Source organism: Pristis pectinata, chromosome 3 (assembly GCF_009764475.1).
Source record: "Pristis pectinata isolate sPriPec2 chromosome 3, sPriPec2.1.pri, whole genome shotgun sequence".
Classification (NCBI taxonomy): domain Eukaryota; kingdom Metazoa; phylum Chordata; class Chondrichthyes; order Rhinopristiformes; family Pristidae; genus Pristis; species Pristis pectinata.
The window spans coordinates 87,588,878-87,603,461 of NC_067407.1; the positions used below are offsets into that span (position 1 = coordinate 87,588,878).

General features: G+C 45.5%; 1 protein-coding gene across 7 annotated transcripts in view; it reads right to left on the bottom strand.

Annotated features, from left to right (window-relative positions):
- pak5 (p21 protein (Cdc42/Rac)-activated kinase 5) overlaps positions 1-14,584 on the bottom strand; it is a 188,277-nt gene that overhangs the window by 93,308 nt on the left and 80,385 nt on the right. The gene's annotated exons all lie outside the window — the stretch shown is intronic.

The window sequence follows — 14,584 nt, forward strand, 5'->3', positions numbered from 1 at the left end:
GATTATGACAAATTCTATAAAAGGTAATTATCTTCTCTGTCAAATAGATAATAGAAAGATGAGTTTTCCTTTTTAAAAGATGCTTTTTCAATGTGGGAGATCAGGAGTACTAACATATCCACTGCATGTTATGTTCACTTTGTCTTGAAATTAAGTTTAATTAGTTTAATTCCTAGTATAATTACTTATTACAGTAAATCAATATCTATATATTAATCAATAATCAATATCTATAATTTCAGAAAAATGGTGCGAAATTTCCAAAAGGCAATTTCATCATAGTAGGTCTCCAGGGTGGAATTCCCAGATACAACTTATGATGGGATATGTTACAGGATGAAATATTCAAATAATAATTTCATAATGGGAGTGTGGCGACTCACCTTACTGGTATCGAACCGGCTCCCGAAATCGCGAGCATCGTCGGAGGCCCTGACCCAAGATGATGCGGGGCCCTCCTTCTTCTCCATCGTTGGGCTAGGAAAGCCCGCGTGCAGGAAGGTCAGGTGACCCACGTGTGATGTCAGCACGGGAACTGTAGCGCGGGAAGATCTCGGGTATTAAAGGCACATCTCGCCCTTGTCGTTCATTCGACTTCTGACTTCAAACAACCGACTCTGTCTTCATTTCATAGTAGGGTAGCTAGCCGCTACATTGATGACCCCGATGGGCCCAAACGTTTTTGGACCCACGATGTCTGCGCAACAAGAGGTACAGGCAGTAGCCCTTAAACTGCCCACCTTTTGGACCCTCCGGCCTTGTGTCTGGTTCGACCAGGCCGAGGCCCAGTTTCAGATTCGCCAGATCACCAGGGACGACACCAAGTACTGATACGTGGTGAGCGCCCTCGACCAAGACACCGCAGCCCAGGTCGAGGACTTTATCCAGGCGCCCCCAGAGGAGAAGTATGATAAGTTCAAGACCCTCCTTCTTGAGACATTCGGCCTTTCCCAACGCGAACGGGCCTCCCGCCTCCTCCACCTCGATGGGTTGGGTGACAGACCCCACCTCTGCACTCATGAACGAGATGTTGGCCCTGGCAGATGGCCACAAACCCTGCCTGATGGCCACATATCCTGCCTGTTGTTTGAGCAGGCCTTTCTGGAACAGTTATCCAACGATATCCACCTGCTCCTGGCGGATGCCGATTTCAGCGACCCCCGGAAGGTGGCTGCCTGGGCGGATGTCCTTTGGCAGGCGAAAAAGGAGAGCGGGGCGTCTGTCGAGCACGTTGCCACGCCACGTTCCCAGCGGCCCAGACCCGGCAATCAAACGCACCCAACCCACCACCAGGTCTGAGACGCCGACCAACCAATGGTGTTTCTACCACCAGTGGTGAGGCGCAGACGCCCGCAGGTGCCGGCTACCATGCAGGTTTCCGGGATACTCCAGGGCCAGCCGCCGCTGACGGCTACAGCAGCTGTCCACCCGGATAGCCTCTTGCATGTGTGGGACAGGTGTTCTGGCTGTCATTTCCTGGTGGATACCAGAGCTAAAGTCAGCGTCATGCCTCCCAACAGCCACGAGACTCACAACTGCACATCAGGACCCACCCTCAGAGCCGCCAACGGCAGCGCCATCAGGACCTTTGGCACCCATTTGGTGCACCTCCAGTTCAGCACCTGCAATTTTACTTGGAAATTCACCCCGGCCTCCGTTGCGCAACCACTCCTCGGGGCAGACTTCCTTTGAGCCAACAGTCTGCTGGTTGACCTGCGGGGTAAGTGTTTGGTACATGCCAGGACCTTCCAAACGTTCTCGTTGGGCGAGGCCAAACTACTGGCCCCACACCTCAACTCCATCACCATGTCGACCAACGAGTTCGCCAGGGTCCTGGCAGTGTTCCCGTCTGTACTAACGCCCCAGTTCTCCATCACCTTGTCCAAGCACGGCGTCCAGCATCACATCCCCACCCAGGGCCCACCCCTCCACGCCCGCGCCCACCCCGGACAAACTCCGCCTTGCGAAAGAGGAATTCAAAAGGATGGAGGAGTTGGGGATCATCTGCAGGTCGGACAGCCCATGGGCCTCTCCGTTACACATGGTCCCCAAGGCAGCCGGAGGCTGGCGACCTTGCGGCGATTACTGACGCCTGAACGACATAACTACCCCGGACCGGTACCCCGTGCCGCATATTCAGGACTTTGCTGCCAACCTGCACGGGCAGTCTATTTTTTCCAAGGTCGACCTCGTCCGCAGCTATCACCAGATCCCGGTGATTCCGGACGACATTCCAAAGACGGCACTGATCATACCTTTCGGCCTCTTTGAATTCGTCCGGATACCCTTTGGCCTCAAGAACGCTGCTCAGTCCTTCCAACGACTGACGGACGCGGTCGGGCGCGACTCTGACTTCGTCTTCATATACCTCCACGACATCTTGATCGCCAGCAGCAGCCGCCAGGAACATTTCACGCACCTCCACCAACTCTTTTCTCGCCTGAGGGATTTCGGCCTGACCATCAACCCTGCCAAATGCCAGTTCGGGCTCGAGACAATCGATTTCCTGGGCCATCGGATCGACAAACATGGCACCTCGCCCCTGCCTGCAAAGGTCGACGCCATCCGCCACTTCGCCAGACCCACCTCCATCAAGGGCCTGCAGGAATTTCTCGGTATGGTAAACTTTTATCACCGGTTCCTACCATCCTCGGCCCGTATCATGCGCCCGTTGTTTGCTCTCCTATCGGGCGGAAACAAGGACATTGTTTGGTCGGAGGAGGCTGACACCGCGTTCGTCAAAACCAAGCAGGCCTTGGCGGACGCGGTCACGTTGGTGCATCCTCCTACGGACGTCCCTACTGCCCTCATGGTCGACGCCTCCAGCACAGCGGTCGGAGGCGTTCTAGAGCAGCTCATCGAAGGGCGTTGGCAACCGCTGGCGTTCTTCAGCAGACACCTTCGACTACCAGAGCTCAAATATAGCGCCTTTGACCGCAAGCTGTTGGCGTTGTACCTGGCCATCAGACACTTCTGATACTTCTTGGAGGGCAGGCCGTTTACGGCTTTCACTGACAACAAGCCGTTGACCTTTGCTTTCAACAAGGTCTCAGGTCCCTGGTCAGCACTGCAGCAGCGGCACTTATAGTACATCTCAGAGTACACCACTGACGTCCGCCATCTGTCCGGGAAAGAAAATGTGGTTGCGGATGCACCTTCACAGCCCACCATCCAAGTTTTGTCCCAGGGGGTGGATTTTGGCACCTTGGCGGAGGCACAGAAAAAGATGCCCAGCTATCGCACCGCAGTCTCGGGCCTGCAACTGCAAGACCTACTGGTAGGCCCTGGTGAGTGCACCCTACTCTGTGATATCTCCACAGGTAAACCCCGCCCCATCGTTCCAGCTGCCTGGCGTCGACGGGTGTTTGATTTCATCCATGGCCTGGCACACCCATCCATCCAGAGTACTGTCCGGATGGTGTCCCATAAGTTCGTCTGGCATGGCCTGCGTAAACAGGTTTCTGAATGGGCCCGGTCCTGCACACACTGCCAAACCTTGAAAGTACAGCAGCATGTCAAGGTCTCCCTGAAGGACTTCCAACCTACCCGCCGGAGGTTTGACCATATCCATGTCGACCTCGTCAGTCCCCTCCCAGTCTCCCGAGGAGCGCGGTACCTCCTCACAATTGTCAACCGCTTTACCCACTGGCCCGAAGCCATTCCCCTCGCGGACACCTCCACCCAGTCCTGCGCACGGGCCCTTTTGTCAACTTGGGTGGGCCATTTCAGTGTCCCGGCACATATCACCTCAGACAGGGGAGCTCAATTCACCTTCGGCCTGTGGTCTGCCGTCGCCGACTTGTGGGGTTCCCAGATCCACTGCCTATCATCCACAATCCAATGGGCTGGTAGAGAGATTCCATTGACACCTGAAGTCAGCACTCATGGCCCGCCTTAGGGGGCCCAACTGGGTGGACGAACTCCCCTGGGTCCTGCTGGGGATACGTACCGCACCAAAAGAGGACCTGCATGCCCGTCCGCGGAGATGGTCTACGGAATGCCCTTGGTTGACCTGGGCGAGTTCCTACCAGTCCCTCAGGGGCCAGAGGAAGAACCTGCTGCGACACTCGACCGACTTGGAAACCTAGCCCCAATACCCACCTCGCGACACGGACAGGCCCCGACACGTATGCTGACATCCCTCCAAGACTAAGTTTGTCTTTGTCAGGAGGGGTGCACACTGAACACCGCTGCAGCGGCTGTACTAAGGGCCATTCCGGGTTGTCAAGAACAATGGGTCTACGTTCTTGCTAGACAGTGGGGGGCGCGAGGAGGTTTTACAATTGACTGGCTGAAGCCGGCTCATTTAGATTTTGACCAACTCGTAGTGGTCCAGCGAGTGCGACGCAGGGGCAGGCCACCCAAGTCATAGTTTATTTAATTCTGGTTTTCGCGATGGTATTGCCAGTTCTGGGGGGGGAGGGGAGGGGGCTATGTGGCGACTCACCTTACCGGTATCAAACCGGCTCCCGACATTGTGAGCGTCGGAGGCCCCGACCCAAGATGGCGCAGGGCCCTCCTTCTCCATTGTTGGGCTAGGAAAGCCCGCGCGCGGGAAGGTGAGGTGACCTGCGCGTGACATCAGCGCAGGAACTGTAGCGCGGGAAGATCTCGGGTATTAAAGGCGCACCGCACCCCTGTCATTCATTCGACTTCTGACTTCAAACAACTGACTCTGTGTCTTCATTTTATAGTAGTGTAGCTAGCTGCTACAGGAGGTTAAGTTAAAATGAAGTTCCTAAAATTGAAGGACATCCAACACTAATAAGTTGCCGTAGTACTGCTCATACAAAACTTGGGATTTTGGTGAGTAGGGCAATTTTAAGGGCTTTAGGGTTGATTTTCTGGACTTCAGTTAAATTTTGCAGTTAGCATTTAGCAAGTTTGACTTTTACTTATAATTCCTTTCAAACTGAGGTCAATGGCAGGTGCGTAGTTAATTAGGTGGCTAGCTAGATCTGGTTATCTGCTAATTACTGTCAACAGAGGTTGACTCAGAAACTTTAGAATTTTATCCAGTATAAAAACAGGAGGATTTAGCAATGTATGGAGAAAGTAGCATGGAATACTGTTTTTACATTATATGAGAAACAGAAGTAGCATCATATCGATCATAAATCTGCATCACATAGATCACACATCATATACAGGTGTATAAAATCATGAGGGGCATAGGTAGGGTCAACGTGCAGTGTCTTTTTCCCAGGGTTGGGGAATCAATAACGAGAGAGCAGAGGTTTAAGGTGAGAGGGGAGAAATTTAATAGGAACCTGAGAAGCAACGTTTCTACCCAGAGGGTGGTCAGTGTATGGAATAAGCTGCCAGAGGAAATGGTTGAGGCAGGTAGATTAACAACATTTAAAAGGTACTTGGACAGGTACATGGAAATAAAAGGTTTAGAGGGATATGGGCCAAACGTTGGCAAACATGACTAACTTAGATGGGAATCTTGGTTGGCATGGACCAGTTGGGCTGAAGACCCCATTTCCATTCTGTGCAACTCTATGAAACTTGGATTTTGGTGAGTGGAGTACTTAGACAACTTGGGGGAAAAAAAAGAGCTGCTGTTCCAATACCTTATCGGAACAGCAAGCTGCAGAAGCCTACAACGAATGCAAGTGGTGTTCAGGGAGGAATTCTCCTACCCGAATCTCAGTGACAAGTAATGTTTACAATTCCATAAGCATGTTCTCACTGAAATCTAATCACTTCCTGCAGCCACAAATGCAACATAAAAACAGAGCAAGAACAGTTGTCAGTTGCTGTCAAGGTGACCATAACAATACACTATTTTTTGTCTGATTCTTTCTAGACTGGTGTTTGGGATATTTCAGATGGCCATCCATATTTGCATTATGGGACATAATTGATGCTCTGTATTCAAAAAGCATAGATGTGCATCATTCTCTCTTGCCAGAAATCAGGGAGTCCTTCCTGCTGGTGCTGGTGACTGTATGTACATTGCTTTATAGATACAGCCTGTTAACTTTCCCCTAAAGCACAACCAAAAGAAAATTCACACCCTTGAGATTCAGCTGACATGTGGCCAAAGACATGAATCATGCAGATCAGTTCCCTGTGGTTGAGATGCCTTCAATCTTTGGTAGTCCATGATGTCAGCTTTATTTGAGGCACCAAGACAAACCAAAGATTGCTGAGGGGCAACCAATTCACATGTTGGCAGCTCACTGACTACGAAAGCTTTGCTGTCACATGAAATGTTATGAAGCAAATCATGGGAGTCTTGAAACAATGCTTCCAGTGGTGAGGTCTTTTGAGGAGCCCTGCGATACTCAGCAGACTGAGTACCAGGTTTAGTGACAGCTGCTGCATGGCGCACAATTTACTGTCATGACAGCACAGCTATTTGTATGGTAAACAGTAGAGGAATAGGGGCAGAAGCTGAGTTTGGGAAGCAAGATGCTTAAGTGGAGGAGGGGAAGGTTAATTCTCCAATTACCAATAGTCCTATCATCATACCTTCCCAAAGTCACTGATCATCAAACAAACTGGGTCAGGAAGGTTAGATCATATGGAATCCAGCATGAGCTAGTCAATTGGATACAAAATTGACTTGGTGGAAAGAGTCAGAGGGAGGTAATGGAGGGCTGTTTTTCAGACTGGAGTCATGTATGCCGCAGAGACTGGTGCTGGGTCCCTGTTCTTTGTCACATATATTAACAATTTGGATGAGAATGTAGTTGACATGATTAGTAAGTTTGAGGATGACACCAAAATTGGTGGTATAGTAGATAGTGCAGGTGTTTATCTAAGGTTACAACAGGATCTAGATCAACTGGGAAAGTGGGCAAAGGAATGGCAGATGGAGCTTATAATAATATACAATGACAAGTGTGAAGTGATGTATTTTGGGAAGTTAACCCAGAGCAGGACATACACAGCGAATGGTGAAGGTGGCATTTGGCACACTTGCCTTCAATGGCCATGGCACTGAGTCCAAGAGCTGAGACATCATGTTACAACTGTACAAGATGTTGGTGAAACTGCACTTGCAGAGTGTTGTGTGCAGATCTGGTCACCATGTGATAAAGGAAGTGATTAAGCTCAAAAAGATGCAAAATGATTCATAAGGATGTTGCTGGGACTGGAGGGCTTACTTTACAAAGAAAGACTAAATAGGCTGGGACCGTATTCCCTGGCTGGAGCAAAGGAGGCTGCGGGGTGACCTTATAGAGATTTACAAAATCATGAGGGGTATAGAAGAGGTGGATGGTCACAGCCTCTTTCCCATGACAGGGGAGTCTAGAGGACATAGGTTTAAGGTGAGAGGTGAAAGATTTACAAGGGACCTGAGGGGCAAGTTTTTATCACCCCCCCCCCCCCCCCCCACACACACACACACACAGGGTGGTAGGTACATAAAACGAGCTGCCAGAGAAAGTGGTGGAGGCAGGAACAATTATAATGTTTAAAAGACATTTGGACAGGTATAGGAAAAGTTCAGTGGGATAATGGACCAAACACAGGCAAATGGGTGTAACTCAGGTGGGCACTGTGGATGAGTTGGGCTGAAGGGTCTGTTTCTATGTTGTATAACACTATGATTCTAATCTGGTTGGCCACAATACAATAATGAAGTCTACTATAAAACAAACATCACACACCAAAATTATAAATTGTTATGCCATATTCTGTTCAGAAGTCAATGAGTTTCCTTTATACCTTCTATGTGTCCTTGGCTGTCCTTGTGCTTCCACTGTTGTTGCAGCATAGCTGATAGAAGGCTACTAACTATCAATGGAACAGGATGCAGACCTTGAGTAGCTCTGGACATAAAAGGATCAATTGTAACCAGCATCACCTTGGCAAGGCTGGCATTAGTCCAAGATGACTGGCTGACAGGCACCAGCAAAGCCACTGTCAGAATGGCGAGGAACACGAGAAAGAAGACCAGAATCTCATGGTTGAGGACTTCTTGATATGCACTTGTCACATGCAGGAGTAGACTTGTATGGTTTTTAATTTAAAAAAAATTCCATTTACAAAGTAATTCAGTAAAAATATTCATTATCTGTACCTCTGATATGCAATTAATTTATATAAAGCCTTACATATGGACCAATGTAATTTGATGAAAGAAAATGTATACAGTGATTTAGCAGTAAATTGCAGTCAAAAACATTTTGAAATAATACTTTATCTCAGTTTTTTGTTAAATTGGTAAATTTTCCTCATTGTCAATAATTCTGGTTTTCAGACTAATTGGCTTCTGTAAATTGATGCTAATATACTGCAGGTGGATAGCAGAATCAGGGTGGGGTTTTTAAATGGCATCAAAAAAATGGGTACAGGGAAATAAGCAGGTAATAGGATTGATGGAATTGCTCTGGATACTGCTATGGACTTGATGGCCTGAATGACCTGCTTCTACAGTCAGAAAATATGAGAAATATGAGAATTCAAGCCCTGACTTCTTGCTCTTTCATTGAAAATTTCAGGAAATTAAAAGCAAATGAAACACTGAATTTGCATATTACACTGCAAGAGCAAAAGGCAGTATATTAATTATTTTTTGTGATACTGGTTATAACAAATAAAGATACACTGTTTCATCAAGACAGGAACATTATACTGTATACTCCAACCATTTATAATTGCTGTTAAGCAATTCCCTGCATCATGGAATACAGCAAAACTAGAAGGAAGGCTTTGAGGGAATTATATCACCAACATTTTCTCCAACTGAAAAGGATAAAACTGAAGAGTATTTTGTGAGATAGGAGTATATAATTTTATTTGAACAAGGGAGTAAGCAAGTTTTTTTCAAATTATCTAGTTTTCTGGAAATGTAACCAACATGCTATTCAATGTAACTATATTATTCTATGTAAATATTTACATTAAGATCTTGATTATTCTTATAAGGCTACAAGTTTGGGTCTTGGCTACTCTAGTCACTGTTTTAAATGTTCCAAGCATCTTGCATTCAGTGGCACGTCTGTACTTGTTTCAACAAATATACATATATACAGGAGTCCAAATCAGACAGTTGATTAATAATATCATCCACTTTTGATCTAAACTATGAATTACTATATCTTAACTGGATCTACTAAGTCTAAGAAAGTGTGGGGGAAAAAAAATCATCTCAAAAGGCAGTCTGTCATACCTACCAAGTTCTACAAGTACACATTTTCTTCAGGTAATAATACAAAATATGCAACAATTCCCTGCGAGAATGATCTGTTTTGCTGTACAAAATAAATTCTCTTACGTCCTAACCTTTGACACTTGAGAAAAGCTTATAGTGTTCTGTTTGTAAACCTGGCAGAGTTCTTTTGCCTTTTGTTCACAGGCCAAGGAAAAGGCGTATACCAGTCAACCCCTGCTGAGCACCCAGGACCATCCACCTTCCTAAGCAATAATGAACTATTTACGGCTTACAATCTTGGATAAACTACGTCAATGCCCAGCTCATTAGCATTTTAACCATCTTTCCTTGTGCAAGTATGTTATACACAAAAAGCTCAATATTTTGAGGCAAAATGGCCAATATATCCCCCCCAAAAAATGGCAGCTTTGTTTTTGTTTCTCATCATTTTAAAAATAGTTCAGGTGCATACATGGTAAGATGGTAAGGTGTTAAATTGGAGAACAAAGTTATGAATGATTTGACAGTACAGTGGCGGGTCTCAAGATGTGAATGGTTTATAAATATACCAAATCCAGTTACAGGGACTGGAGAGATTTCAAGATCTGGAGACACTGACTGAGGTTACAAAGAAATCTCAGAAATGGGAACTCTTATTTGTAATAAGAGATAATGCTCTTGAGATGCAAGGCTAATTGTGTCATAATCAGGCTTCGACAGATAGATGAGATGAAGGATCAGTGTTAAGTAGCACTTAAGGAAGGTCCTCTTGGTGTGTTGGTAGGAGTTTAGAAGTAGAGTTCTAGGGTTGGTATTAATTCATCGTGTTTATTACTCCCCATCTTCATACTCCAGAACAATATTGTCAGGTTCTTTCTCTCTTAATTTAAAAAGATAATCTGGTCATTGTAAATTGCCCCTGGTTTGTAGATCAATGGTAGAAACTGGGAGGAGTTGAAAGGAATCTGGGGAGAATGAAATGAGATTAGCACAAGATTAGTGTAGTTGGGTGCTTCATAGTGGAGTCAGTGGGCCAAAGGGCCTATTACTGTGTTGTACGAGTCTGTAAAGACGGAGGTGAGAAGAATGTTTTCTTTTTAAACAGAAAGTCTTGCAACATTTGGAATTCTCACCCGCAAGTGACTGTGGATACCAAGTCATTGAGTATATTCCAGGCTGAAATCAATTGTTTCTCCAAACACCAAACAAATTAAGGACAAAGTAATTGAGCTGGAAAGTGGAATTTAGGCATAGAAGCAGCTATGATCTTACTGAATAGCAAAAGAGACTCCAAATGGTCTTCAACTGCTTATATGTTCTTATTGCACTGCTGACTGCAAGACCTGACTGCATCCTTACTATAAGCAAAATAGGAAACTATCTGGAGGACATGCTATTTTGCACAGGCAACCAACAATATTAAAATTTGCTCTAAAGTTCCTACTGCAATGTAATTCTACAATGAAAATGTTTTGTTTCATAATGGCCAGAAGTTGCACCTGGGTATTTGGAGGAAATAAATGGTTGTTTTTAGTCACTGAAATTAGATGGGTAGGCATTGTAATTGCATAGTGAACAATCTTGTTCCAAACATCTTTCCATGAAATATCAGCCATTTCAAAAGCTTTGCTAAAGGTCAACACCAGACTTCCTCAATGACATTTCTCAAGGTTGCATAAAAAGCAAAAGTGAAGCTTGATGCATTTCGCAGACATATGAAAATGGAATTTTGATCTATTTCGGTGAAGGCCTATTGTGCTTAGCCTTCAAACATTTCAATGTTCTACACTGCTAATACATCATAAAATTTATGTACCACCAAAAAATTTTGAAGCTGAGGAGCATTCTAATGGTTCTCTAATATGATTTCTAAACATATGCCTTTCCTAAAGGACAGTTCTGAAGAAATTTCGAATACAAATATGGATTTTTGGACTGTTGAAAGAGTGTAATGGCAACATTCCAGATAGGCAATGATGTTCTTATTCATGGTCCTTCCCTAAATTTCCCACTCGCAAAAAAAAACTCTAACAAGCAGAGAAAAAGAACCTGGACAAAAATCACCCTATGTAGATACTTTGCAAAAGAATTTTCCCAGATGCCACTTTGAGCTAATGTTAGATGCCTACTAATAAAATATTCCAATTCAACAACTGGCAAACTCTGATGAGTTATAAGGAACACAGGGATCTTAAAAGTTTATCTGTCCACACCCAATATTTACAAAATATATATACATACCACCTAACCTTGTATTATTTCAAAGTTTTCAACAGATATTTTTCCCTCAATTCTTTTTCATGAAACATCAATGAGAGTGAAAGCCAATAAATCCACAGGAGCAAATGGCCTGCATCCTAATGTCTTAAAGGTGGTGGCTATAGAGACAGTGAATACATTTGTTATCACCTTCCACAACTCCATCAATTCCAGAACAGTTTCTTTTGCTTACTAAGTGCAAATGCTATTTGACTACTTAAGAAACAAGGGAGAAAGACAACAGGATAACACAGGCCAAATAGCCTAACATCAGTATTAGGGACAATGCTGTAATCTATTAAGAAAATTATTATAGGATACTTAGAAAATCATAATAGGACTGGGCAGAGCCAGCATAGATTTATGAAAGGGAAATCAAACAGGAAACTATTTCACAAATTGGTTAGAGGGCTTTTTTCATGATGTTGTAACTAGCAGAATCGAAAAAGAGGAACCAATGGATATAGTCTATTTGGATCCTCAGAAAACTTCCAATAAGATATCACGAGATTGGGAACAGATAAGTTTTTCTTTTTTTTTCACATAAGGTTTTTATTATAAGGTTTTGTTTTATAAGGTTCTTTTTTATAAGTTTTTTTTATATAAGTTCTCATCGGGAATAGTGGGGGCAGGACTGCACAGGTGTGTGACATCAGCAGGTAAAGCACGGGCAGTTTAAAAAGCGGGTAGAAAAGAACTTCGGAGGTTTCGTGGGTTTTGCTTTGGCAGGCGTCAGGACGTAGGAACAGATAAGTTTTTCTTTTTTTTGAATAAGGTTTTTATTATAAGGTTTTGTTTTAAGGTTCTTTTTTTATATAAGTTTTTTTTTATAAGTTCTCATCGGGAATAGTGGGGGCAGGACTGCGCAGGCGCGTGACGTCAGCAGGTAAAACACGGGCAGTTTAAAAAGCAAACCGCCATATCCAGCGGGCAGTGGAGTGAGAGGGAGCAGAGTGATTGGGCTTTGGCTCAAGGGGCTTCGGCGTAAAGGGGCGAGGCAAGGTAGATGACTTGAGTAAAGGAAGTAGTATGAGTGCAGTTTCCTGTACTCGGTGTCAGATGTGGGAGTTCCCGGAGTCTCCCTGCCTCTGGTAAGGCTACATCTGCACCTGGTGTGTCGAGCTGCAGCTCCTGAGGGACTGTGTTAGGGAACTGGAGATGCAGCTCAATGACCTTCATCTGATCAAGGAGAATGAGGAGGTGATAGAAAGGAGTTATAGGCAGGTGGTCACACCAGGGCCATGGGAATCAGGCAAGTGGGTCACAGTCAGGAGGGGGAAGGGGAAGAGTCAGGTACTAGAGAGTACCCCTGTGGCTGTACCCCTTGACAATAAGTACTCCTGTTTGAGTACTGTTGGGGGAGACAGCCTACCTGGGGGAAGCAACAGTGGCAGTGTCTCTGGCACAGAGTCTGGCCCTGTGGCTCAGAAGGGGAGGGAAGGAGAGAGGAGGGCAGTAGTGATAGGGGACTCTATAGTTAGGTGGGCAGACAGGTGATTCTGTGGATGCAGGAGAGAAACTCGGAAGGTAGTTTGCCTCCCAGGTGCCAGGGTCCGGGATGTTTCAGATCGCGTCCAAGATATCCTGCAGAGGGAGGGAAAATAGCCAGAGGTCGTGGTACATATTGGTACCAACAACATAGGTAGGGAAAGGGATGAGGTCCTGAAAAAAGACTATAGGGAGTTAGGAAGGAAGTTGAGAAGCAGGACTTCAAAGATAGTAATTTCAGGATTACTGCCTGTGCCACGCGACAGTGGGTATAGGAATAGAATGAGGAGGAGGTTAAATGCGTAGCTGAGGGATTGGAGTAAGGAGCAGGGATTCAGATTTCTGGATCATTGGGGCCTCTTTTGGGGCAGGTATGACCTGTTCAAAGAGGACGGGTTGCTCTTGAATCCCAGGGGAACCAATATTCTGGCGGGGAGGTTTGCTAAGGCTACAGGGGGGAGTTTAAACTAGATTTGTTGGGGGGTGGGATCCAAACTGGAGAGACTGGGGAAGAGGTGTTTGGCTCTCAAATAGAGAAAGCTAATAGTAGGTACAAGAGGGAGGATAGGCAGGTGATAGGGGACGTGCTCAGACAGGTTTGAGATGAGTCTATTTTAACGCAAGGAGTATTGTGAACAAGGCGGATGAGCTTAGATCTTGGATCAATACTTGGAGCTACGATGTGGTGGCCATCACGGAGACTTGGATGGCTCAGGGACTGGAATGGTTGCTTCAAGTGCTGAGTTTTAGATGTCTCAGAAAGGACAGGGATGGAGGCAAAAGAGGTGGGGGAGTGGCACTGTTGATCAGAGATAGTGTCACGGCTGCAGAAAAGGTGGACGTCATGGAGGGCCTGTTTACGGAATGTCTGTTGGTGGAGGTTAGGAACAGGAAAGGGTCAATAACTTTACTGTGTGTTTTTTTATGGGCCGCCCAATAGTAACAGGGATATCGAGGAGCAGATAGGGAAGTAGATCCTAGAAAGGTGCAAGAATAACAGAGTTGTTGTGATGGGAGATTTTAATTTCCCAAACATCGATTGGCATCTCCAGACAGTGAGGGGTTTGGATGGGGTGGAGTTTGTTAAGTGTGTTCAGGAAGGATTCTTGACACAATATGTAGATAGGCCTACAAGAGGAGAGGCTGTGCTTGATTTGGTATTGGGAAATGAATCTGGTCAGGTGTTAGACCTCTCAGTGGGTGAGCATTTTGGAGATAATGATCATAATTCTATCTCCTTTACGATAGCACTGGAGAGAGATAGGAACAGACAGACTAGAAAGGTGTTTACTTGGAGTAAAGGGAATTATGAGGCTCTCATGCAGGAAATTGGAAAATTAAATTGGGAACAGATGTTCTCAGGGAAAAGTACGGAAGAAATGTGGCAAATATTCAGGGGATATTTGTGTAGAGTTCTGCATAGGCGTGTTCCAATGAGACAGGGGAGTCACAAGAGGATACAGGAACCGTGGTGTACAAAGGCTATAATAAATCTAGTCAAAAGGAAAAGAAAAGCTTACAAAAGGTACAGAGAACTAGGTAATGTTAGAGATCTGGAAAAGTATAAGGCTAACAGGAAGGAGTTTAAGGAGGAAATTAGGAGGGCCAAAAGGGGACATGAGAAGGCCTTGGCAGGCAGGATTAAGGAAAACCCTAAGGCATTCTACAAGTATGTGAAGAGCAAGAGGATAAGATGTGAAAGAATAGGGCCTATCAAGTGCAGCA